Genomic DNA, 8,781 nt, shown 5'->3' with positions numbered 1-8,781 from the left:
GCTTTCACATGGATATTCGTAGAGATGCCACCAGAGGTCCGAAGTCCCAATGCCGTCTTGCGGGTGCAGCCGCCCCTGGTGTCGCGCGGGTGCTCCCCAAGGCTCGCCGCCGTGACGCCGACCGACCGGCACATGTTATGCAAGTCCCGCCGCTGCAGCCAGTACGTCCGACTGGCGCTGGTGCCTGCCGCCACGTCTCTTCCGAACGTCTCCCGCACGTCCTTAATAATCCGCGACATTGGCACATCATTCAGCAGCTTTTTCTGGAAGTGGAGACGGCAACGTTGGGCGTTTGTTTCTGCATTCATTCGCACATGAGTGTGAAGACAGTCGTTCGCTTTCAGTGAGGCCGACGGCTTACAACGTGCTGGCAATTTCAAGCGTTCCTAACCGCGACGTGCAATCGGGCATCCCAATGTGCTCGCATGTTAACACCTGAAACTTTGTGAGTTGCACTCGCGCAGGACACTAGTTATGTCCGAATAAAGTCAAAAGTCTGTGGCACTAGCCTGCGACACTCCAAACATACGTTTTCTCCGTTCTCACCTTTTATGGCAGCTTTATGTAGTTCGGGGATCCTGACATGCGGTATGTTACTCATGTCGGTGGGGTGACCGTAATGGAACGGATGCACCTTCACAAGCACCGTGCCGTCCTCCCGGGTAGTCGCCACGACGTCCGACGTGCAGCGGCAGCCCAGCTGCACGTGCCCTGCGACTTGAGCCGTCTCTTCCCGGTTCCTGCCGGTGCGTACACGCCGGACCGGGAGCACAAGTAGCGGGCCGTTGTACCGCTCCGGGGTCGGCTGGAGGCGATGTTGTACACCACCCCATTGGCTGCCTCGTACTGGGCCTTCCAAGCCTGAAATTCTGAAACATGGTGATTTCTTCAGCATGCCTTTTAAAAACTAAGCCGCGCGTGGGCTTTCAAACACCGGCCAGATCTTTGAAATGACGAACATACATATATGTTGGGCTAAATATCACAATAAATTCAACATGGATTGTTTGTCACAAATGTTGGAGATGACAATGACTGTGGTTCCTGTATGCTAAAATACAATTTCGAACGCCTTATGCAGAAGGCAGATAATCTTGCATGGTACAATGGAGTAGGAATGTTTGGTAACCAACATCAAATCTACCACAAACAAAATCTTCTTACGACAAATCTATCCCTGATTACGTCATATGCCACACACCGCCGTCAATCAACGATAATGGGGTGAAGGGATGTGAACGTTTTCGCAAAGCAACATGGCTTAGATGTCATAAACAAGGAATGACGAGAAAATGCCTATGACAGCATAGCACCATCTAAACTGGAAATACATTCCGCAAGCTAGCACGCTCTACCAACTTATGCTAATTTCGCTGTGATATACAACGTTGGACTGATTAACCAATATGATCAGCAAAGCTATAACTGCACACTGTTAGAGTTTTTGACGACATTTCTACGCAACGATGGTAACGCAACGGAGGACCGGCGATCGCGTTCAGCGAGGGCATCCAGCTGACGTAGACGATGAACATTACTGTCGGTGGATGCGGCGAGCACATCTTACTGTTTTAAGGTTTCAAAAATATGCAAACAAAAATATTCCATCAGCTATGTCTTGGGTACACAACGCAGGTGAACCGATCATAAGCCCACATCAAAGCGACAAGACGCTACGGATATGCAGTTTGTATGTTGTTCACGTACCATCCACGGAACTAAACTCCTCTGTCAGCGAGTGGGTCGCCGCATCAATTCCATGCCGTTTGGCGAGATGCTCTCTGAGACCGATCACCGACCAGAAGGTTTCCGTGCAAGGCTCCCCGTCCGAAACCTCCTTGCATATCTGCAGACAATAGCGTGCCGCATGTTAAATGAATCAGGAAATCTGAGATGTCCTTGTCTGTACGTCCAATACAGCAGACTGGTACTTACAAATAAATGGCATGAAAATCGCTCCCAACAGCAAGACTATACTGTGGTAGCGAGGCAAAATCCTTGAGTCATATCGCTGTTCATTAAACATATTTTTACTATCAAGGTACCAGGCCGACAGCATTACGAAAACAGCTCAAAAATTTGCCGCGACGAGTGACACGGCTTGGCCCAGTAGCACTACTATCTAGAAGGTTTCATCTTTCCCAGCACTGATCAAAGGATACTGCAGTTTTCAGCATAGAAAATCGGAACCCTCGTAAATTGTGCTGTATCAGTGCTAGGATGTTTACTATCCCCTGCTTGTGTTCAAATGATCTTGCAACGCTGTAATGCGAACAAAAACAGCTTCTTCTCTTTGAAACAAGGAAAAGTAGCTTTACAATGCTTAACAAGCCGCGAAACACGATTGGCGACCAGGCCCAGACCAGGACAGCGCGCAGCACTGACACGAGACGCGCGCAGCTGGACGGCGGGAGGTCAGAGGTGGAATTGGAAAACGTAAGTTGACGTGTGCGGCCGGGCCCCAGTGCTCGAGCGCAACCCTTGGATCCGCGCCCTGTGGGCAGGGCCTTACCAAGCACTCAACAGCTATGGTTAGTTATGTCATTGGGGCTTTACGACGCACTCAGCTGCTGAGGCTATATGGCGTCGCCTGCCTCTCACCCTGGCAGAAAGGGCGGACACCGCGGGGAATCGAACCCCGTACCTCTGGTTTCCCAGACGCGCAGTGGTTGACGCAGGCGCCTTAACCACTACACTACCCGGCACCCCGCTACGGTTAATTAGCATCGACGTCACCCCAAGCCGATTGCCGAGGGCGACGGAACGGTTAGCCGGAGCCAGGCGGCAGCAACTCCGAGGCGCTTGGTCGTGAGACAAACGCTCGCTTACTGAGCTAAACCATCCACCATCCCCCTGAGTCGTGGGCATTACACTTTTAAAATGGTTTATGTCTGAGAATCTCGGCAAGCCAGGCAGGCTGCAGTACTGGCAGCCGTTGCCAGACTTGACACCGCCGGGCCGACCAGAGTCGACACACGCCCGCAACGCTGTGTGGCGACGAGTCAAGAACAACTCGCAGCGACAGCGGGCTCACAAGGCCAGCCGGTCTTCAGCGGCGGAGAGCACCCGCGGAGTCCGGCCAGGAGACAGCTCCGGCCGGGCGTGAGGCGCAGGCCGTTGACCGAAGTCGACGACTCCACGCGCGACAGACAAGGCCTGTTGGTGGGACCAAACCCGGACGGAGGTGGCCCGGCGGAGCGCCGAGGTCCGCATCCACAGGCTCCGCTGTCAGCCACAGAGCGGCATTGATCTGCTCGGAACGAGCAGCGCCCCGAGGCACACGCGGCCTGAGACGCGGACAGCGCGCCGCCCAAGCTGACTCTGCTGCCGAAGGCAAACATATATGCTGTACGTACGTTTTTCGAGACTAACTGATACTTGATACTAACTGAAAGGTTGAACAAAAAATGTATGGACTACACGTGATCGATTTCAATTGAATCTAACTTATCAATTAACATAATTAATAAATGAATCACTTCAACTGAATGCTTTAAAATCGTGTAAGACGGTGGGAAGCCATCGACCAACGATGCATCAGCAGATGCACTGCATGCAAATGGTCTGAAGAGGGCGATCATCAGTTGCCAATACATAGCTCATGAGAAACATGACTGGCAGGGCTGTGTTCTCAACTTAAGAGATTGCTGAGGACAAAGGCGGCTCTCAACCACACTACAATGCGCCCAAACCATTCTACCTGACCAAAACGCCTGGGAAACCGCTCACAGATCTCGCTATAAAAATGCGCTACTTGAACCATTCACACCTGCTATCAGCGGCGTGATGACAAAAGCTCCCGACGACAGTTTCATCAATAGCGCCGTACTAGGTCACTCGCTTCAGGAAACGTTGAGTTACGATCTGATACGTGTGCCACACAGTCAGGTCGCACGGAACTCACCGACCTGTACTGTTCCAGTCGTATCATAAATCACAACGTACATACTGCTTGTCGACACACTTAATCAATCTGTCCTTACCACACACTGCATATCTAATATTTCATACAAGTTTATGGTCGATACGTCAGGTAGAGAGCCAGGCCACGTTAAAGCTAAGCCCCAGGTACGAAAACACGAGTGAATTTGTTGGGCATGCAATTACATGATATACCACGCATCGAATATAGGCTATAGCACACAGAACGCAGGCCTATGCCTACGAATCAAAATGCAGGCGGCCAGTTATAACGAGGTTTGAGCTTACCTGCTTATTACGAGCACTGTCTCGATGTGTTTTTGAACGGTGAACCCGCAGCGCCAGTTTCTCTCCCCGGTATTCACACTTGTCGCACTTGCAGCTTCTGAAATAGTCACAACTCGAAGTACGAATGAATGGATTACCATTTGACGCTGCATAGCATGTGCCAGAATGACGGACAGGTTTTTAAATAGCATGTGCATTGGCTGTGTGTTGGAAACACCTACGCATAGGAGAGAAATATGCTCATATCGACACGACTTTCTGAAAAGCACCTGGTGTTTAAATGACAACGGCGGTACGTGCAATTATATCCCACGCCGACTTGCGCCATTGATTATGTTTCGTAGGTTCAGAAAAAACGTTCAGTTTGCAATCGGAAACAATTTGTCGACCATTTACTGATAAAACATTGTAAAGAGCTGCGGAGAAATAACTTTGAGGGACCCAAATGATGTACACTTTACCAGGGATAACTTGCATTCAATGAGTCGGGCAGCATGCGACAACCTTAGGCAGTTTTTCCGCCGAGCCCCTAGGGTTTTCCTACTCCAGGCATGTTTGGCTGGGATCGGTTTTGGTGTTGATGGCTGGCTAACGGACCGTCTGGCCGACATAGGGCGATCCAGTCCGGAGCCAAATAATCGAGTAAGGTGTCTATGGCGCCAACTCATGTTAGACAAACACTTCAGTGGCCGGATGTCCAGCGCTCAGCTGACTGTGGTACGAGCACGGGCTTTTATTTGCCACATAAACTTACACAACTAACGGCGCGGACATTGAAATTGCTACGAGGCAACACTGGTAACTTTCCAGATCGCTGAGTGATTTGTAGATGACTTGATTTCACGTCTTTGACTTATTTCTGGTCAGGTTGCTTTGCCTGGCCGTCTGCTTGGATCTGGTTGTTAAGATACCAAAAAAGAAGATTGAAAACGCTATAAAACGGATGGGCTTAAGCACGGGGATTCGTAGCCAGCTAAATACAACGATGAACGCTTTTGGTGTTACCATTAACCATGTTCTGCTGCATCGTTACAGGTTAGCCTGGTGGCACTGCGACGTCGGGCTCTAAACATCTGGACATGGCCTTGAGCGGCGTTCAAATTTTCGCAATTCAGAAGACTTGCATCTCCTATGTGTTAATCGAAAGAGAGGAGAAATCATAGCAGCAATGCAAACCAAGGCCGTGACTGATTCGACGGCTTGCATGCAAATGCCTTGCCGATGTCGCAGCTGAGCTCTTAAATACCTATGTCAGATGTTGCTGGGTGCTGCGTGGTGGGACGATCGGCAGGTGTAAGCTTATAGCTGGAAACTGTTGGCACGTATATATAGCACGTAGCTGCCACAGCCAATTCAATTTTCCAGGACACATAGGCCGCGTTCGACCTGTCGTCAACACGTTTGCCAGCGCCAATCACGGCCCAGCATTCGCCCCACATCACGTCACGTGACCACAAAGTCATATGGCCTGCAACGTCACGCGCCAGCTGACGATGATGCCAGTTTTTGGTCAGCCTGTCAGCATGGGAAGAAGGTGTTACCAGATTAAAAAACCTCTTACAAGGAAGCGGGAGTTTGATTTGGTAGCTCTTGCGTGGCCGCGCGCGTAAGGTAATGTGGGGACACTAGTCTCTAGTTTGGCAGAAATGCGACGTAAGATATATAAGGAGGGAATCGAAATGCCATGAGTAGCCATGAAAAGGTGACTGACAGTGATTGATGTCGTGTGTGGTTATGTTCCTCAGTAAATTGATAGCGTTAACTAAACACTTATAAAGGGAGAAGAAACGTAAGTTAATTGGAAATAACAAGTAGCGCTCAACATACAGGATGGGATGGAATAAATGATGGTAACACCGTAACAGAAGCCACACTTCCAAACATCACTTCATAGGTAGTGCAGTGTGTCATGGTCGCCAGTAACCCGGAATGAGTGTGTGGTCCGAAGTAAAAGGTAAGGAAGAAGGAAAAGTAAAGTTAAGAAACTACCCCATCAGCCCAGACATCGAACGCTCCGGCAGCACGCGTGACGTCACGCATTCCAGCTGATAATCGCGCGGACGACAGATCGAGCAGGACCATAGTGCCACATACACCGAACAGGCCAAAATTACCTGTTCATCATTGAAGCGATCTTTGTGTTTTCTTGCACGGTGCACCCCCAGCGCCAGTTTCGTTCCTCGGAAGTCGCACTGGTCGCACTGCAGTTTCTGAAATGGATGATATGGATGATTGAATGGAAATATGAAATGGATGATGAATGGAATGCTCCACATTTTAAGATATGCAGGCAAGGATCAGATATGATGAAACAAGCTCACTTATAACGATTGATATACTTCTTAAGTGGAAAAGACTGCTCTACACGCGTCATTCTCTTTAAAGTAATCTACTCCTCGATGCGCCATTGTTGATAACGTCACTGCACTCTGCACAACATGTCATTGTACTCTGCTGCCAGTTGACAGCCGTTAAATCTGGAAATCGCGCTCACGAACGCCAGATATGAACGACCCAAAAATTATATTTTTCCTGGCCCTGATCGCCGAATGGCTTATAAAATGGCAAGATTTAACTGACGGCATTATAAAGTCATGAATGGCAAGCTGACTGAAATACTGTCCGCCCCTATATATTCCCTTTCGCGGGCGTGCAGCTCAGAAACTAGAGGGGCTCTGGCCTTGAAAAGGCCAGGATGGTGAACAGCACAAAAAGGTCTTTAAGATGGCCATTTTCGTTCAAAACCCCGTCCGGAAATCGTGCTCACGAGCGCGGGATATATATAACTCAAGCATCATTTTTTCTTGGTCTTGATCGCCGCATGGGCTGTGGAATGGCAGGATTTGAAGTACGTTATTATGACGTCATGAATGCTATGGTGTCCTTGAAATACCCTCCCCGAAAAAGCCTCCCTGTCTTCGCGGGCATGTAGCCCAGAAACTAGACAGGTTAGGACTTCTGAGCGACAGGGCAGTAAAGTGCACTGAAATGTCTTCAAGGACAATGTTTCAATTAACAACCCCATAGAAATATGTGACACTCCCTTTGATGAGAGCATAAGACCCTTGGCAATATCCCAGCATCCTTTTGAATTAATCCAGATTTTTAAGGCAATCTGGCTCATTGCCTGCACATATAAAGTATCAATAACAACAATGAGAGCCATACTGACATGGCTTCCTGAAGCTCATTGACTTGTTTTCTCATATGTGAACAGCATGTGTTAAGTGACTGACAGACTGGCAGAGGCAAATTCATAAAGATATCCAAATGAAATGGTTTGTGCACAGCTCTCCCTTCAAGTTGCAATACCTCTGCAAGCTGAAAGTTTTGTTCCCACAAGTTTCAACTTTTTTATCAATCTCACTTTGAAGGCAATCTGGCCTATGGCCTCTGCACATAAAGCATCAATGACAAAGAATGGGAGCGAACACCAGTCAAGACACATTTTGTCTGTGGCCAACACATACTTTTCCCATTTTTTAAGATTTCAAACTTTTTTGAAATCTTAGTCATTGGACCAACAGCATGACAACTTATGGTGTGTAGGCTTGCTAAATACATAACTAACATAACAGCTAGCTGCTCCTGACTTTATCATAGTCAGTATTTCAAAACCTGCATGCCATGTTTTGGATATTAAGAATCATCCAAGTGTAGATAAACTTATGTCATATGGCCTGACATATCCAACAGGTTTCTCACTACATTGTCTAGTGCAACAACTTCTACCCAGGACAATACATGCATGACAATATCACACACACTGGCACTATGTAACAAAATAAGTACCTGAAGCTTGGCATGCTGCTCTTTTTCATGCTGGTTTAAATCTTTATTTGAGCAGAACCAGGCTTCACAGTTTGGACAGGTGTATACCTAGAATGAAACATTGCAGCTTAGCATGCTACTGTTGGTTGAATGACCAGCACCATAAACAGGGTTCTTACTCCTGCAACATGAGTGAAATCACAAGGCTTCATCCAGTACAAATTAGCTGAGCATTCCCTCATATGAATGATCATGTACTTTGGTCTTAGAGCAAAATATGTCACCGACATAAGTACCACATCAAAGCACAGCCCATGTAAAACAGCGATTTACACTTACATATTCAGTTAGTATCTCTTGCCCATCATTACCCATGATAGAAACAAACTCTCCGAATCGCACCTTTCAGTGCATGAACGAGTTTAGATCATACAATTACAAATCATTATCGTCCAACGTCCAATGCTTGAATGGGTTAATAACACCGTCACACAAATCCCACTTCACCCGAAATTATTACGCTATTTTTAATACCCTTGGCTCGGTTAATGCAAGGCCACATAAAGAGAACCAAACTGGCCGGCCATTCTCGCTTCATCTTCTGGCGTGACGTAACTGGTGCCGGGACTTGAATGCGCGGCGGGCCGAGAGGCAACCGCACGTGATGATAAGAGGCAACACAAGCATCGAAATATTCGGACAGATAATGCAAAAGCCGTTATCGGAGGAACATATAAGCAGCCAGCCGCTTGCATATATTTATAACGAACGTGATGCTGTGCTTCGCAAACCTATGCGGCA

The 8,781-nt window shown here is 48.1% G+C and overlaps 1 long non-coding RNA gene across 1 annotated transcript; it reads right to left on the bottom strand.

The window, feature by feature from the left end:
- Positions 1–721: 721 nt before the first annotated feature.
- Positions 722–4,298, bottom strand: LOC119090420 (uncharacterized). Its single transcript, XR_005093224.1, has 3 exons — positions 4,210–4,298; positions 1,708–1,846; positions 722–869 (listed from the first exon to the last, which is right to left on the bottom strand). It is a non-coding gene; the product is annotated as an uncharacterized LOC119090420 (long non-coding RNA).
- Positions 4,299–8,781: the final 4,483 nt, after the last annotated feature.

The sequence above is a fragment of the Pollicipes pollicipes genome, unplaced genomic scaffold (assembly GCF_011947565.3).
Source record: "Pollicipes pollicipes isolate AB1234 unplaced genomic scaffold, Ppol_2.1 Scaffold_3087;HRSCAF=3621_pilon_pilon_pilon, whole genome shotgun sequence".
Classification (NCBI taxonomy): domain Eukaryota; kingdom Metazoa; phylum Arthropoda; class Thecostraca; order Pollicipedomorpha; family Pollicipedidae; genus Pollicipes; species Pollicipes pollicipes.
Note: the sequence above shows the minus strand (reverse complement) of the source record. Positions and strands in the feature narration are given on the sequence as shown.